Source organism: Psammomys obesus, unplaced genomic scaffold (genome assembly GCF_907164565.1).
Source record: "Psammomys obesus unplaced genomic scaffold, mPsaObe1.curated_primary_1811, whole genome shotgun sequence".
Classification (NCBI taxonomy): domain Eukaryota; kingdom Metazoa; phylum Chordata; class Mammalia; order Rodentia; family Muridae; genus Psammomys; species Psammomys obesus.
The window spans coordinates 9,560,530-9,578,018 of NW_026596100.1; positions in this window are offsets into that span (position 1 = coordinate 9,560,530).

Below are 17,489 nucleotides of genomic sequence, written 5' to 3' on the forward strand. Positions count from 1 at the left end.
CAGAAGAGGACAATGCAGCCACTTTTGACGAGAACTGATAGACTAAGATCAGAAAGGAGAGGAGAACCTCCCCTATCAGTGGACTTGGGGAGGGGCATGCATGCAGAAATGGGAGGGAGGGTGGGATCGGGAGGGGAGGAGGGAGGGGCTTATGGGGGGATACAAAATGAATAAAGTGTAATTAATAAAAAAATTAAAAAAAGTTAAAAAAACTCTTTATTGTTTTTAAACATGCAAAGTCTATTTCATTTCTATATTTTGGTGATATTGTTGCTTGTTTGTTTGCAATGAGATATTAAATAGACAAGGATAAACTTAAACTCACAGAAATTTGTCTTCATGCATCTACCTGAAGTCAAAGGCTTGTATCACTACACCCAGCTATTTTCATTTTTGAATACCTGCTTGTAATAGTTTCTCTCCCAGCTGACTAGATACTACAGATTCTTAATATAAACTATGACACAAATGGCCTCAGTAGAGTCTTTGGTTCTCTCAGAGATTCCACAAGTCAGGCCTCCATTGTCTACTGTGTTGTCAGTATCCCTTTCTTCAAGATCCCCATAACAGCCCATTAATCTCTGACCACTCAAGGATTCTTTAGCCCAGAGTCTTTCCACAGTACTCCTCAAAAGCTACCTGGAGAGGTCTGTCAGAACAACATTCCATGATCCTGGTATCAGTTTCTGCCTTCATTGAGATTTTTATGGTTGTGATAAAGAGAACTACCAGGGCAATTTGTGGAGGAGATAGTTTAATTCATTTCATAGTTGTAGTCCATCCTAATGCAAAGTCAACGCAAGAACCTGAAGACACTAATTGAAGCAGAGGAATGCTACTTACAGGCTTCCTCATCATAGCTTGCTTAAGCTGCTTTCTCATACAACCCAGAATCACCTGCCCAGGGCTAGTTCCACTCACACTAGGCAAAGCTGTCCCACTTTAATCATTAATAAAGAAAAAGCCCCACAACCTGCCTTTAGGTCAATCTGATGGAGGCATTGCTTTTCAACTTAAGTACCTGTTCCCCTATGTCCGTGCCTTGCACTGTGTTGATTAGAAAACAAATGTAAGGAAGAAATCTATTTTATGTGTCAGTTTGGTACTAGCTTCCTAAGCCTATTTGTAAATGTCTTTCTTTGTCCATGTGAATATACACATGTATCTATTTTCAAACAGCAGAAATAAACAGTGATTGTAATATGGATTGATCTGGCTTTCCATTTTTAAATTAATTTTTAGATTATTTATTTATTTGCTTATTTATCTGAGTCTGTGAGTGCCCTACGTATGCATGTTGGTAGAGATTAGAAAAGAATATCAAATGTCCCGGAGCTGGAGTCCCAGCGAGTTATGAGTCTGTGTGATATGTTTACAAGGAACAATAGTCTGGCCCTTCTTAAGAGGAGGCCATTCTTGCAATCACTAGTCAATCCCCCTGGCACTTGATTCCTGTTTCCAGAGTAAAGTATTTACAACCAGTAAATTACTCCAAACCTGCTGCCTAAGCAGAAAGGTCATCAAAGGTACTGTCATTTAACTGCAAGCCACCATCTTTTATGGAAGGTCTACAATTATCTAAAGTTTACTGCATTAACTATTTTAAGGAAAGTGGGTTTTGAGTGTTTCTTTGAGTGTTAAATGTGCTTTAATACAAAACAAAATGTGGTTCAGATTACACAGAACCACGTTTTTAATTCTAAAATTTCAAGTCATTTATTATTTTATTTTTAAATTTATTATTATTAATTACAATTTATTTGCTTTGTAGCCCAGCTGTAGCCCCCTCCCTCACCTCCTCCAGGCTCCATCCTCCCTCCCTCTTGCCCACTATGCTTCAAAACTAGTCCATTGATAGGGGAGGACCTCCTTCCCTACTATCTGACCCTAGCCTATCAGGTCTCATTAGGACTGTCTTTCTCTATAGCTTAATAAGGCTACTGCGCTAAGAGGAGGTGATCAAAGAGCACCTAGTTCACGCCAGAGACTGCCCCTGCTCCCCTTAACTGCCCCTGCTCCCCTTACTAGGGAACCCCCACAGAGACTTGAGTCTATGGTTACATCTGAGCTGAGGATTTAGGTCCTCTCCATGCATGATCCTTGATTAAATTATGGGTCTCTATCGGACCCACTAACATGGTTTTTTATATTTATAAAATAAAGAGAATTTCTTGTTAGCATTTTTCAATAATTCTATTTTGTTTTGACAAAAGCAAGACAGTCATTTTAATAATTAAAGTGTTTTTAATTGGTAAAAAATAAAAATAAGTGAAACATTAAAACCCTGAAACAGTGATAACATCATTCTTTGCCTTTGGAAGTTTGAAACAGTTAGATAAATATAACTGAGTACATACATGTGAAATAAAATTGAAATTGGTTGAGTATGTAAAGCAGAATTAGTTAATGCTAATTTTCTCAGACTAAGTTCATTTCCAAAGCTCCTCACTATTTCCTTCTTCTTTGCCTCTTATTTATCTATCTATCTATGTATCTATGTATCTATGTATCTATGTATCTATCTATCTATCTATCTATCTATCTATCTATCTATTTATTTATTACAATTTACTCACTTTATATCCCGCTGTAGACGCCTCGCTAGTCAACTCCCAGTCCCACCCACTCTCCTCTTCTCCCTCTATGTTTTTTCCCTAGTCCACTGATAGGGGAGGAGCTCCTCCCCTTCTATCTGACCCTAGCTTATCAGGTCTCATCAGGACTGGCTGCATCATCTTCCTCTGGGGCCTGGGAAGGCTGCACTCCCCCAGGAGGAGGTGATCAAAAAGCATGCCACTGAGTTCATGTTAGAGACAGCCCCCATAACCCTTACTAGAGAACCCACTTGGAAACTGAGCAGCCTATGGACTTCCTTTGAACAGGGGGTCTAGGTCCTCTTCATGCATGGTCTTTAGTTGGAGTATAGGTCTCTGCAGGACCCCCTTCTTTGCCTTTTTGCAAGAGAAAACTGGAAGCTAATGAACCCTCAACTGCCAATTTTCTCTTAAAGAAGGAAGATAACTCATTAGGAGAATCAGTTTGTTCCCACACTATTCTACTCAGCTCCAACACTGCTGACTGGAAACACTCCTGTTTGTTATCACATAGCAGTCGTGGGCCCAGGGATACAGCTGCAAGCACTCCCACAAACATGAATTTCCTTATGTAGTCAGTCTTTCCTGATAAAGTTTTAAAAAAACTGTCATTTTATGTCGTTTTTCTTACTTTTGTAGTCACCCTTTCTACCTGTGAGTATTCCAACAATGCTGGGCAAATATACTTTAGAACTAGAAATAAATGTGGTATTTTATATGTGCAAAGCCAATTTGGTTTCAATACAGCAACCATGCATGCTGCACTTGATTTTATATTCACATTATGTGAAGACCAAAGTGTCCTTTGGTACAAAGCAGTGCAGTCCACGGTGCTCTTTTCAGCCTGACAAACAGCAATTTGGTGCAGTTGGAACTTCTTATTAAAGTGTGGCAGGTTAGGGAGTCCAGGGCTAATAGAATTCGCCTAACTGATTGGCTGAGACATTTGTGTTAGCTTAATTGTACACTTGCCCTTTGACTAAAATTAGGGATTAAGTCCCCTCCCTGGGAACTGCATCTTAAGTTAGTAAGAAGTTCAAGTGCACATTTTAATTAGATCTTTTCTATTTCATACTGCCATAGGGCTTTTACCTTGAGAACACACTGTTCCATTATGTTCCTTTTGAGAAAAAAACAATCCCTTCATACTTTCTGCAAGGCTGTCTTTGTCTACTATCAATAGTCCCTCACCGGTTGTGATTGCATGCTCTGTAGGAGTTGGGCTCACAGTGGAGCTTTTGGGCATCCTACCTACAACTGTTTCCAGAATCTTTATTTTCATCATGTCAACCCTAAAACAGCATAATACTTTTCCCTAACAAAGACAGGTTTTTGAGAAAATTTATATTTGGTCAGGTGGCCCATCAATAATGTCACTCAAGCTTTCATCCAGTCATGTATAATATTTCAGAATTCTTAACATTACCTAAAAATATCTTCGATTATAGCCTTTTTGTTTTCAATCACCATTCTTGACATAAATATCTGTCACCATAGTGGGCAAGATTATAAAAAACAAGTTGATAAGAACCTATTTAAAACACCATCAAAATGAAAAATTGATAATGCTCATACTTAGTATATATGCATAAATAAAATTATGTATTATATAATATTCATATAACATTATATATATATTACACATGCATAAACTTAAAAACATATTAATCAATGGCATGCAAACTATTGAGTGTTCTTCACAGAGAATGCTTGTCATTTCTTTTTCTGAGTATTACTGTCATCACAGCTGTTTTTCTGGATCCTTCACATTCTGCAGTTTTTTGTCTAGCTCCTGAAATTGGCCCACTGATGAATGGCTATAGCTCATCACGAATAATCATTGCATACATACCTAAAAAGAAATCATATTCTTTTCAATTCATCAGAATTTTCCTTAAATACTGTCAGTTGAAAATAAGGAATTATTCCCCTAGGAATAAAATTTATTAATTTATAATCTTTAAAATGAAAATATGAGAAAACTTATGACTGTTTCTGAAGTAAAAATATGTCACACTATATTGATTTCTTTCCTTAACTTGTGAATATTTTGTAGACAAAAGAAAGAGGAAGATAATTGACTGTGTCACCAAAGAAAGGAAATAGCTAAATTATAGCTAGATTGTCTCCCACTTTGTTAACTTAGACTAATAGTTTTTATAAACTTCAAATTTAATGTTTCTAAAATATAGATTATAGAAGTCATTAGCAATACGTTTAATATTTCTCATCTAGTCCTTTAGACTTTCCATGGCAATTCTACAGAGAGGATTGGAAGTGCATCAGAGATATTGAACTCCCTCAGTCTATTCCCCAGCGGAGGGCTCATTTTTATCCACACTATAAAGACATTTGTCTTTTGTATTCTACACACACACACACACACACACACACACACACACACACACACACACACTTTATTTTCTTTAAGTTTTAATGATTTGAGCTTATATTGGACATCCTCTTATTCTGAACTGGGATGCATATTTTATGCTTGAATTTAGATACGGTGGTAGTTGAATGAAAATGGTCCTCATAGGCTCAAAGGGAGGGTACCATTAGGAAATGTGCCTTGTTGAATAGGTGTGGCCTGTTTGGAGAAAGTGTGTCACTGGAGACAAGCTTTGACATTTCATATGCTCAAGCCCAGCCAAGTGTAACTCTTCCTATTACCTGAGGTTACAGATGTAGAATGATGAGCTACCCCTCAAGCACCTTACCTATCTGAATGCTGCCATGCTTCTCACCATGATGATAATGGACTAAACTTCGGAACTAGGAGCCAGCCCCAGTTAAATGTTTTTCTTTATAATAGTTGCTTTTCTTTTTCTTTATAAGAGTTTTTCTTTATAAGCCATGGTGTCTCTTCCCAGAAACAACAACCCAAACTAACACAGTTAATATTAAGCTAGATGAACAGCAATATCAAATATACTAAGTCAGATATAATTGAAACTGCTTAATATATTCAAAGTTTAGCGGAATGGAAGTTAAGATATCAGTGGAAATTAGCATTCTCCTTGTTTATATTGTTTGTTATTATAATAAGCTGTCTCTCACAACTCTCATCCCCTCCTATATCAAGTGAATATATAGCATGTCACTAAGAAGATGAGGTGTGAAATTTTTCAGTCAGTAAAATATTCATACGGTATCACCTAGAATTCCAATATTCTTAAGCAATTGTATATATTCCTTTAATGTGTACTTCAAAACTATTTTAACATTATAATGAAAAAAATCTGGTATAATAACTCTGTAAAGAATTTAAAAGCATTTTAGTGACAAAATAGTTCATTCCTTATCTGTGGGGACTCTTATTTATTTTTATAAAATGTTAAAAAAAAATCTAAAGCGAGGTATAGCATATCAGCTGGGCCTGGTAGCCATACTTGTAATCCCAGCACTCTGGAGGGAGAGGCAGACAGATCTCTGAGTTTAAGGCCAGTCTGATATACAGGGTGAGTACCAGGACAGCCAGTGCTAGAAAGAGAAGCCCCGTCTCAAAAAAAACCACAAATAAATAAATAAATAAATAAATAAATAAATAAATAGGCAAACATCTTATATCTATATGTAATTATATATATATATATATATACACTACACACACATACATGACTTTAAATACAATAAAATACAATAAAAAGTACGCATGTGTGTGCACAGGTATTGATATTTTTGCATTAATGCTATCTCAACACGCTATATTTTACTGATAGGAAATGAGCACTGTTTGTGTATAATACTTTAGGGATTTTTTGTTCATTTTAATTTGATATTCTTGTTTTATTTTCATACTGAAGAATTTGATATCTTTGTATTTTTTTTTATAAATTGTTTTTCAGTGAACTGCAAATAGTTTTTTTCAGTGACTTATTTTCTTATTTCTTATTTGGAAAGGAGAGTTTACAACTTTGACACAATACATAGTATTGATTTGTACCCCTTTTAATTTATTCAGTTTCAATCAATATAAATATAATCAATTAAAAAATTATGGAATTGAGCTTTATGATGCCTTTATAATAGCTATACAGAGCACTAGGACACAAATGCATTCTCAAGTATTTGTAATGAGTATTGGAAAGTACTAAATTTTACTTACAAATACTGCTTTTTGTGTCATCATTTAGTTTAGTTTAATAGTTCTCTCAGATACCTTTATTTGTTTTCTGTACTTCAGTGTCTGAAAACTGTTCTTCTGTATATTTTGTACATCTTTGTAGCTTTCAAAAATTAAAGTCTGAACATTAATGCCATTCCAGCCTTGTTATAGTGAAAGGTATAATTGTTGATAGTGTTGAAGTATTTTCTTTTTCACTTAACACATGCATTAATCACTTTTTGGTTGTTCTGGCAAAATACCACGACCCAGGCAACATACAGAAGAATTTATTTTGGGTTTATGTTTCCAGAGTGCTAGAGTCCATTATGGTTGAGTGTAGGCATGGTTGGAAGGCAGGCATGGCAGTTGGAGCAGCAACTGAGAGTTCACATTTTGAGCCACAAACAGGAAGCCAAGGGCAGGAGTCTTTTGAAATTCAAAGATGGTTTTGAGGGACATATTTTCTCTAGCAAGGACATATCTTTTAATTCTCTCCAAATATCCACCAACTAGAGGCCAAGTATTCAAGTGCCCACAACTCATTAAGGACATCACATTCAAAACACTATAACATGTAATGAGTCTTCAGTCATAGTAATATGTATTTATTTATGTAATGGCATTCAATGGATGAGTTCATGTTATTGTGTCTTGGTACTATAACAATGACAAATTCACAGTTGATTAATATCAAGTCAAAACAATTTAAATTAAGTAACTTGATATTTCACATCATAACTTGTGAAGTTTTGATATTTCATACAGTTTTACATATATTCAATGTTTTAGTACTTGACATTTTAGTAGCATAATTTGTTGGAAATAATGATTTCATTCTATTTCCAGTACAGTCCCTCAAGGATATTCTGGTGATTTCATATTAAAAATTGGAGTAACTAATGAAACGGCTAAGAAAATAACTAAATGAGAAAAGCAAAATATGCACAGGACCTTAGCAAGTATCTGACTCAGTAATATTAATTGAGGTCATGGAGATGATAGTGTTCCTAAAAAATATGATTCTTATTCTAATTCATTTTTGATGTGACTAACATACACATGACATGCAGCCTATTTCAGGAAAATTTAGTGTCATTTCCTGACACCACTACTCAGGCATTCTTTCCTCATTTCTGTCTGTAATTGCTGATGTCAGAAGGTAGTTTAGAGCCAAGAATTTTTTTAAAAGAAGTCTTATAAGGGTATACTATTGGGAGGATTAAAAAGCCACAGAGTTGACTGCTTAAAATGCTCCCTTTGGGAATCCAAGTACAGCTTACTGATAGATCACTTGCCTAGAAAGCATAAGGCTCTATCTTAAAAAATAAAATAAAATAAAATAAAATAAAATAAAATAAAATAAATGACACTTCCAATTAATAGTTACTTCCAGTTACTTACATAGATCATTTGCTATGGGTTTTCATGCCAGCTTCATTTGAATCTATTTTTTTCCTAATATATTTTTTGATGTCAGTGTTTACCCTTGACAATTATTAGGTACTTGTAAAGGTATGTATCAAACATATCACATGGCTAATGTTGAAAAATGTGTACATGCTACACTCTATTTCATGTACTTTCTGGTAAGAATTCCTAAGCAATTATTTATAGTAAACTAGTTGTAAGGTGAAAATATAATTCAGCTATCTACGTTCTAATATCCCTTGGCTCTATACAATTAGAAACTGTAAAATTTGTCTAAGGTTTATTTTAAACCAACAATAATAAACAGTCCACTTATCTTGGAACTGAGTATTTCGCTCTTGTGTAAAACAGGCAGGGCAATATTGACTTGAACACAGAAGCCTGTATTTTCATCAAAAGAAATGCAATCAATAAAGATTACCAGAAAACTTGCTCAAATGAAGTAAAGGGTTATTCCACAAAACTCTTTCCCTTTCTTATAAACAATTTAAAAGAACCAGGCAAATGAAGAGTCTTTGGAAAGGTATCTGTGGGTCAAACAAAAGGCTTATTCTGTGATACAGAAATGTCATTTCTGGATTCAATTCTGAGAGAAGGTCATGGAAGCATCATCACCTGAATGAGATTAAAATGTGATGTTATTAATTTAATTGGTTACAAAAAACAACAACCATAATGCACCCAGAATGTAGTAAATATCCTGTGGGTGTTTGTTAATAAGTTTACTTTATTAATTATCTATAACTTCAAAAGAAGCTATTTAATCATTGACATAACAATCTCGAACACTGACTTTGATCATGAATTTGGAAGTTGCCTATAGTCAACTCAGAATTTTAATTTGCCTGTGTTCAAGAGATGCGTAATTCTCATGCAGGCTTCTTTTAAAGTTTTTATTTTGGAATTACACTATAATTTCTTAATTTCTCTCTCCTCTGTCCTCCCTCCAAAATGTCCCACATAACCCTCCTTACTTTCTTTCAAATTCATGGCCTCGTTTTTCTTAATTGTTATTACAGGCACATGTGTTTCTTTCAAAATATTAGCTACACCTATTTAGATTATTTTAATTTAGTTGGTTATTCACATCTCAGTTGTAGTTCCCTCCTTCCTCTCTTCATTCTGCCTATAGACAGGGTCTCCCTATTTTCTTATTTGCATCCTGGCTTCTTGTAGTTTTCAACTGCTAAAATTTTATAAATTGCTTATAGGTATGTAGGTCATTTAAAATTTTTTGTTTTATTTTTAATTATGTGTTTGTATAAATGAACATGGGTATTACTCACTTAACACATGCATTAATCACTTTTTGGTTGTTCAGGCAAAATACCACGACCCAGGCAACATACAGAAGAATTTTGTTAGAAGCATTGAGTATCCTGAAACAAGAATTACAGGATGCTGTGAGCCACAAGACAAGGGTTCTCAGCAGTAGAAACTGCTGAACCATCTATCCAGCCGCATTTGGTAACATTTTCTTTCTTTTTTTTTACTGTTTTATCTATTTTTATTTTTTATTAATTACATTTTATTTACTTTGTATCCCCCCCCATAAATCCCTCCCTTCTTTCCTCCTAATCTCACTTTCCCTCCCCCTTCCTCACGCATGCCCCTTCCCAAGTCCACTGATAGGATAGGTCCCTCTCCTTCCTTCCGATCTTAGTCTATCAGATCTCATCAGGAGTGGCAGCATTGTCATCTTCTGTGGCCTGGTAAGGCTGCTCCCTCCTCAGGGGGAGGTGATCAAAGAACAGGCCAATCAGATTATGTCAGAGGCAGTCCCTCTTCCCATTACTATGGAAGCCACATGGACACTGAACTGCCATGGGCTACATCTGTGCAGGGGTTCTAGGGTATCTCCATGCATGGTATTTGCATGAGACTCTGGAAAGACCGCTGTGTTTAAATTTTCTGGTTCTGTTGCTCTCCTGTGGAGTTCCTGTCCTCTCCAGATCTTACTATTTCTCTCTTCTAAGATTCCATGAACTCTGCCCAACAGTTGGCCATAAGTCTCAGCATCTGCTTTGATAGTCTGCAGGGCAGAGCCTTTCAGAGGCTCTCTGTGGAAGGCTCCTAACTTGTTTCCTGTTTTTTTTTTTCTTCTGATGTCCATCATCTTTTCCTTTCAGGATGGGGATTGAGCATTTTAGTCAGGGCCCTCCCTCTTGATTAGTTTCTTTAGATGGACAGATTTTAGTATGTTTATCCCATTTTATATGTCTATATGAGTGAGTATATACCGTGTGTGTCTTTCTGCCTCTGGGACAGCTCACTCAGGATGATCCTTTCCAGTTCCTACCATTTACCTGCAAATTTCATGATTTCCTTATTTTTCATTGCTGAGTAATATTCCATTGTGTAGATGTACCACAATTTCTGTAAGACTTGCTGTGCGCCCAGCTCTCCGGCACAGACAGAGCTGAAGAATGGGAACATTTTCTATTGGTGTGATTAAGGCTTTGTCTTAAGCATTTAATGTAATTTTATCCTGGGTTAGGAAAATGTTTTGGAATCCTCTACCACCTATGAACAGATATTTCCCATCTTCCTTTCTCCTGTATACAATACATTTTCTTTGTTCTTTGAAAGATAACTATGTATTTTATTTCAATTTTGCAACCGAAAAAGACTTTAAGCCATGGGAAAAATTGAGTAGAAAGCCTTAAGGCAGATTCTTACTCCTTTCACAAATCTATGATTTTTATTTTTTGTGTCTGCACTATAATAAAGGTATTCTTAGGCTCACTTTCAATATTTTCTGTGCACATTCAGTGAAGTTGTTCTACAGTGCTTTGAATGGGCCATGGAATCCACCCAGTATTTGTTACCTCCAGGAAAACCATAGCACTCTAACACTTTAAATGCATCTATTAACACTGTCAAGAATTTTGTCGATGAATTCCTTTTGCCAACTCTCAATCACATCTACTTCAACTGCGCCGGGGATTGCCCTAACTTCCTCTCTGGAGGTTATCCTTTGTCCCTGCTGGTTACCATCATATTGAATTTTAGAAAAATTGTTTGCTCTCATAACTGAGCTTTATTAAAAATCTGTCTTAAATTTTATGATTTTTTATTTTTTTTATTAAATAGAATGCTGCACCTTTAATTTCTGGACATCCTGGACTATGTAAACTCAACTTAAAAGGTCATCTACCCACCTTTTAAAGGCTTGGAATTTTACAACGCTACCTATGGTATTAATTGATTTAAATAGCCTGTTCACATTTTGAACAAGTATATGAAAATCAGTTCTGCTTAATCCTTTATGTAAACTCAAATATAGAAATTTGTGGTATTTCTGAATTTCTAAGTATGGAAAAATAATTTAAATTGTTATCTGAAGAAATTTTCAATGAGAACATGAATGAAAACAAAATAATATTTCTAATTGTAGTCTGGTTTTTACTAATTTTAACGCATGTGTATTAGGGCTGAATAAATGTATCAAGTCAATTTATTTCCATACTCAGTATCTCTTTTTTTTTTTTTTCATTTGATAAAGTCATTTGGACTTTATGAGGACTGCTAAAATATCTTCTGTCAATAGCAATATCTCCTTTCATTAAACTACAAAGGAGAGGCATAAACGTTCCTGGAGAATGGAAGTGCATGAGTTTCTGAGAGTGAAGAATAAAAAGACGGATGGCTGCAGGAGGTGAGTATATTATATGTTGAGAAGAACTAGGAAAGAGTGTTTGCAAAGTGCTGTGCATCATGAGAAGTTAAGCAAGACAGATACTATTATGCTCTAGCTTTATTATCTTGGCTTTATTATTATTATTATTATTATTATTATTATTATTATTATTATTATTTTCAGGGAATTTTCTTTTTTATTGAGAACCAGAGATCTCAGGGTTTAATATGATAATGAAGTGGTTATGTGTTTAGGATTTTTTTATTGAGTCTTAATTATGGACCTTTTATTGTTTGTGTTAATGTTTTGGCTTAATAAATTTTAACTAAATAGAATGTGTATTTTTTAAAATGAGGAAGTTATTGCATGTAATTTTTAAAGCTAGTAAACTAAATCCCATTATAGTAAGAAAATTAATAAAGTAATAAGGTTACAATATTTGCTAGAGTTGAGGGTTCTGCCACCATCTATCTAAGGGACCTATACAAGAGAAGAGAAAAGAAAGCCCTGTACAATTCATTTTGCACAGCAATAAAATGAACACATTAAAAGAAATTAGTTTCCACAGCTGTGCACTGGGGAGTTTTGGACCTCTTGGATTGCACTACAAGGTCTACAGGGTCAGTAGGCTGACCAACAGGGCTGCTTTTGTATTTATTGCTTTTTGCTTAGTGCTTGCTGGTGTTAAAATTCTGCTTTTAACCTTTTAAAATAAAACTTGAAAGTCACTGAACTGAAAGAGTTTTACAGTTGTAAGTTAATTGGTGAAACACTGTAAGACTCATTATTAGTTTCTTAGGACTGTCATCACAAAATACCCCTAAAATTGCTTGCTTTAAGGCAATACAAAACTTTGTTTCATAGTTCTGGGCAAAACTGTGACTTTAAGGTACATACAGCCTTAAGATCCTGTTGAAAGTTCTAGGAGAATGCTTCTTCTCCTTCCTAGTTGCTGTTGATTGTCAATAACCATTAACTTTCTTTGGTTTGTAGATGTATCATTCCAATCTCTACATTCTTTACATTGCCTTGGTCTTTCTGTATTTCTGTATAGCTCCAACTATTCTTATGGAAATACAACTTTTTGGATTAGAGATCATCCTAGCTTGAATACATTTGTAAGCAGACTATTCTTCAATAAGGTCACATCACAGGGTCTAGGAGTTAGGACTTCAGTATATCCTTTAGACTGAGAAATTTAAACCTAAGACAGAAACAGGGTAAGTACATGTTAGCACAGCAGAAATTAACACAGCACACTGTCTGTCCTTTGAAAACTGCATAGTTTATGAGGAAATGATTAAAAATAACACATTTGTATCTGGTCCTTACATTATTTAACCATCTAAGCATAGGGATGACCCAAACCTCCTTAACTCAAAAAATCTAACTGGTAAAATTTCTATAATTGTGTGCCCCATACAGTCACATTGTTTCTCCTTTCTAAATTCTTGGTTTGTTCAGTTTGTTGTCCTGATAGCAAGGAACTTCTTCAAATAACTTATCTGAAATTCCATACTGAACATAAAAGAGATCTTCTAGAAACTCACCTGAGATTTCTAATTGCTTCTTTCTTTGCTCTTTCTCTCTCTCTCTTTTCCTTTCTCTCTATCTCATTCTCTCTCCCGGTGTCTGTGTGTGTGTGTGTGTGTGTGTGTGTGTGTGTGTGTGTGTGTGATTTGAGAAGAAAAACTATGATGTGTTCCCTTATATGCTTCCAAGGTGTTAATTTTCTTCTTGAGAAAAGAGCTGTATGATAGAGATTTTACATTTTTCTCGATTTTCTTTTGTTTTTTCCAATTGGGAAAAAAAAAACTTTTTAATTTCTAGAGCTAGTTTGTTAAAAAGAACCCATTGGGTTGAATTTTGTAAGTTGTGGCACTGATTGTATGACAAACTCCATTCAGGAATAATAATAGATCTGACGAGCCAGAGGAACAGCTCAGCCGGTGTTGTGCACTCTTCTCTATAGAGGAGAGTCACTGAGCACTCTTGGAAGACTGCACTGAAGCCTCTTTGGAAAGTAAATGGGAACTGTGGATACCACTTCTTTGTACTACTCTTTATGTGACCCCTGGAAGTCCTTTCACAAATGTTTAAAAGCATTTTGTCGATGCTATTGTTAACTCATGAACATCTCTCTTCTTAATCTGGAGAATGAGGAGCTAGACCATAGGGTTTGAGTGATGTTATCTCTTGCCATGAAGAGATTAATGCTGTTTTCCCAGAAAGGACTTATTATAGAAAAACTGTTTATATGAAAAAAACAACAGCAAAACATATTGGCCTTTTCCTCTCTCTCTCCTCTTTCATTTTCATTTGCGAGTCTGTCTTTGCAAGCTCTTATCAGATGCTGTCCCTCAACCTGTTACAGTACTACAGATGAAATTACTTTCTGACCGTACACAAGGTGCTTAGATGTGGTTAATGACCAATTACACACCAGTATTTTCTATCATAACATTGTGTGTACCATCTCAGTGTCATGGTGATGCATGATCTCTGAATTTCTCTGGAAAAGATTTTACTAGAAATATGTGGTGTGTGTGTGTGTGTGTGTGTGTGTGTGTGTGTGTGTGTGTGTGTAGGAGGTTAAGGAGCCCTCTTCTCTTCTGAATTGTCGATTCTGGCATACAGTCACTTTTAGTAAAAGGTTCACTTGGCAAATGCAGCTATACCTAGGAAATGAAACAAATTTGCATAATAGCTTGTGAATGTAAATATAGCAAACACAAGTAAAGTTTTAGTTTCTTTCAAAATGCAGTTATGTTATATAAATATGTTTTTGTTTTAACCCCAAATGTGGGATATCTGATTGCCTCAGCTTACCCATAGCTGATAATTGCTTCTTGCAGAGAATGATATTTGCAAACTGGTAACAGCCTTCTGTGAGCTTGGAGAGGCACATGATCTTTGTCAGCTGGAGTTAGTGGAATTCTGAGGATTCTGGGAGAGTATAATTACTAAAGCCTAGAGAGAGAGAACAAGAGTTTTGCGGAAACAGATGAAGGAGGATAAGGCTACTTGTTCATTTTGCTGCTGCCACTTGCAGTTTGTTATTGCTGGACTGCTATATTACCTGATGACCCTAACAGCTGCAACTAAGTCTAAAGAGGTCTATGTCCCTGTTCCATTCTAACGTTTCTCTCCTACCTGGGGTTGGGAGTTTGAAAGAGGGGGTAATGGTTTTAGGAACCCCAAATAAAGTAGAGTTTAGGGAAGATGCTTAATGCTCATTCAGAAGGGCAAATGGGATAGACAGCAGAAGTAGGAGAAGACAAGGAACAGGACAGAAGCCTTCCACAGAGGGCCTCTGATAGAGTCTACCCATCAGGATATCGAAGCAGATGCTGAGACTCATAGCCTAACTTTGGGCTAAGTGCAGGGAATATTATGGAAGAAGGGAAGATAGAAAGACCTGCAGAGAAAAGGAGTTCCACAAGGAGACCAACAGAGCAAAAACATTTGGGTTGGGGGGGGCAGGAACTTCAAAGGTTGATGAATTAACCAAGGATCATGTAAGGAAAGGACCAAGTCCTGCTGCTCAGATGTAGCCCATGGTCAGCTCAGTCTCCGTGGGTATTCCCTAGTAAGGGGCAGTCTCTGGCATGAACTTGGTTGCCTGCTCTTTGATCACCTCCTCCTGCAGAAGTAGCCTTACTAGGCCACAAAGAAAGAGGATCAAGACAGTCCTGATGAGACCTGATAGACTAGGGTCATGTAGTAGAGGAAGAGGTCCTTCACTATCAGTGCACTAGGGGAGGAACTTGGCAGGGGAAGTAGGAAGGGAGTAAGACCAGGAGGAGATGAGGGAGGAGGCTACAGCAGGTATACAAAGTGAATTAATTGTAATAAATGATAATAAAGGAAAAAAAACAACAGTGGCAACAAACACATAATCAGCATATGATAAACTTGGAAATAGAAACTAATAAGTCAAAGAAGTATCATTTTTTCCATAATTGGTCCATCTTTTATATAAATGTTATAACAACAAATACTGTGGTAGTGTAGAGTTAAAAAAATTTATGTCCTATTTGAACCTGGAATTGAGGTCACCTAGTGAACAACAGCCTTTTAAGATGTCCATTTCTAGCACAGAAATGGGTTTTAAAGCACAAGTGACTATTAGCAACATAATAATTACTTTCTTTCTTGTGTAATTGAAAAAGCTCTAATTTCACATTCAGCATTAGTTTTAATCTTGACAGTGACATAAACAACAGAAATTAACTCAAGCACTTCCAGAGGCTTAGAAATCTAAAGTCACAAGGTTGACACATTTGGCTTTCTGTAGGAACACCAGGTCCTTCTTGGTGGTGTCAAGTGCCCTGCTCCTTTGACACCTCTAATTCTAATTTCCTAAGAACACTACTCACTTGGATGAAAGCTTGTCATAAGTGTCTCATTTTATCCTACTTACCCATTCAAAACTTTTATCCACAAAGGGATGCATGTTTTCAAGTAAATTGCTTGCACCTCTAGATAAAAATTTTAGTGAACACTATTTAACGCAGAGGTTTTCTATCCATGCCTAAGATTCTCACTTTGAAAAAAATTGATATATAAATATCAAGTCTTTTTAAGTGTTTTTTATTAAACTTTTATTTATCTTTGTGTTTTGTGTGGGAGGGTGTGTGGAACCTTTCATGGTTTTTTCATGGCAGCCAGACAACAACTTGAAAGAGTTGCTTTTCTCCTTCTACCATGTAAGTTTGCAGAGAATCAAACTCAGTTTGTTAGGCTTGGTTTGATAGCAAGTGTCTTTTCCTGATGAGCCACCTTATTTAGGACTGAGGTTAGGACTTAGAACACCTGAGGTTCAAATCAGTTCTCCATATGTGAGTGCACGCGTGCGTGCACGCGCACACACACACACACACACACACACACACACTGCGAGAGAGAGAGAGAGAGAGAGAGAGAGAGATTGTGAAATAAAATTTTATGCAATTGTTAAGGTATTCATTGCTATGCATTCTGTAATACATGAAGGACTTTTTCTCTATAATGTTACACATCATTGTAGCACCATCATTATGAATGTCCTTTATAAATTCCCCAATTTTTAAAACTTGGTTTTATTTCTAGGATTGTATATGTATATGATACATAAAATGTTTGGCTATTCTTAGTAATTTCATTTATATGAAATTTGTACTAATTGTGATCACTATTACAAAGTCTGTAGATTATTCTAAGTATCTTATTCTCACCCCATGATGCTAAAATAGCCCTCACATTGCATGTCTTCTTTAACTTACACCTATTTACCCGTTAGAGAGTATTGGAGTAACTTTCTGTACATTTATTTTTTTATTTATTATTTTCATGATATTAAAAGTTTCATTTCTTTCATGTTTTTGCTGTTTTGTATATAGATGTGTGTCATACATATGTGTATGTATGTGTGCAGATGTGAATGATTGTGCTGATGCATTTGCACATGTGTGCTTGAAGGAATCCAACAGTGATTTTATGAGTCTTACTTGATCACCATGCATTTTATTCATTGATGCAAGGTGTATCAGTTGAACCCAGAGCTCACGATATGATTAATCTTTCTGGACAGCCTGCTTCAGGCCTCCCTCTCACTGCTGCTTACCAATGGAACTACAATTTGACCACGCCCATATCAGCTGGCATTGCTGTGGGTGCTGCGAATCTCCTTACACATGCTTGTGCATGCCTGACATCCACTTTACTCACTCAGTCACCT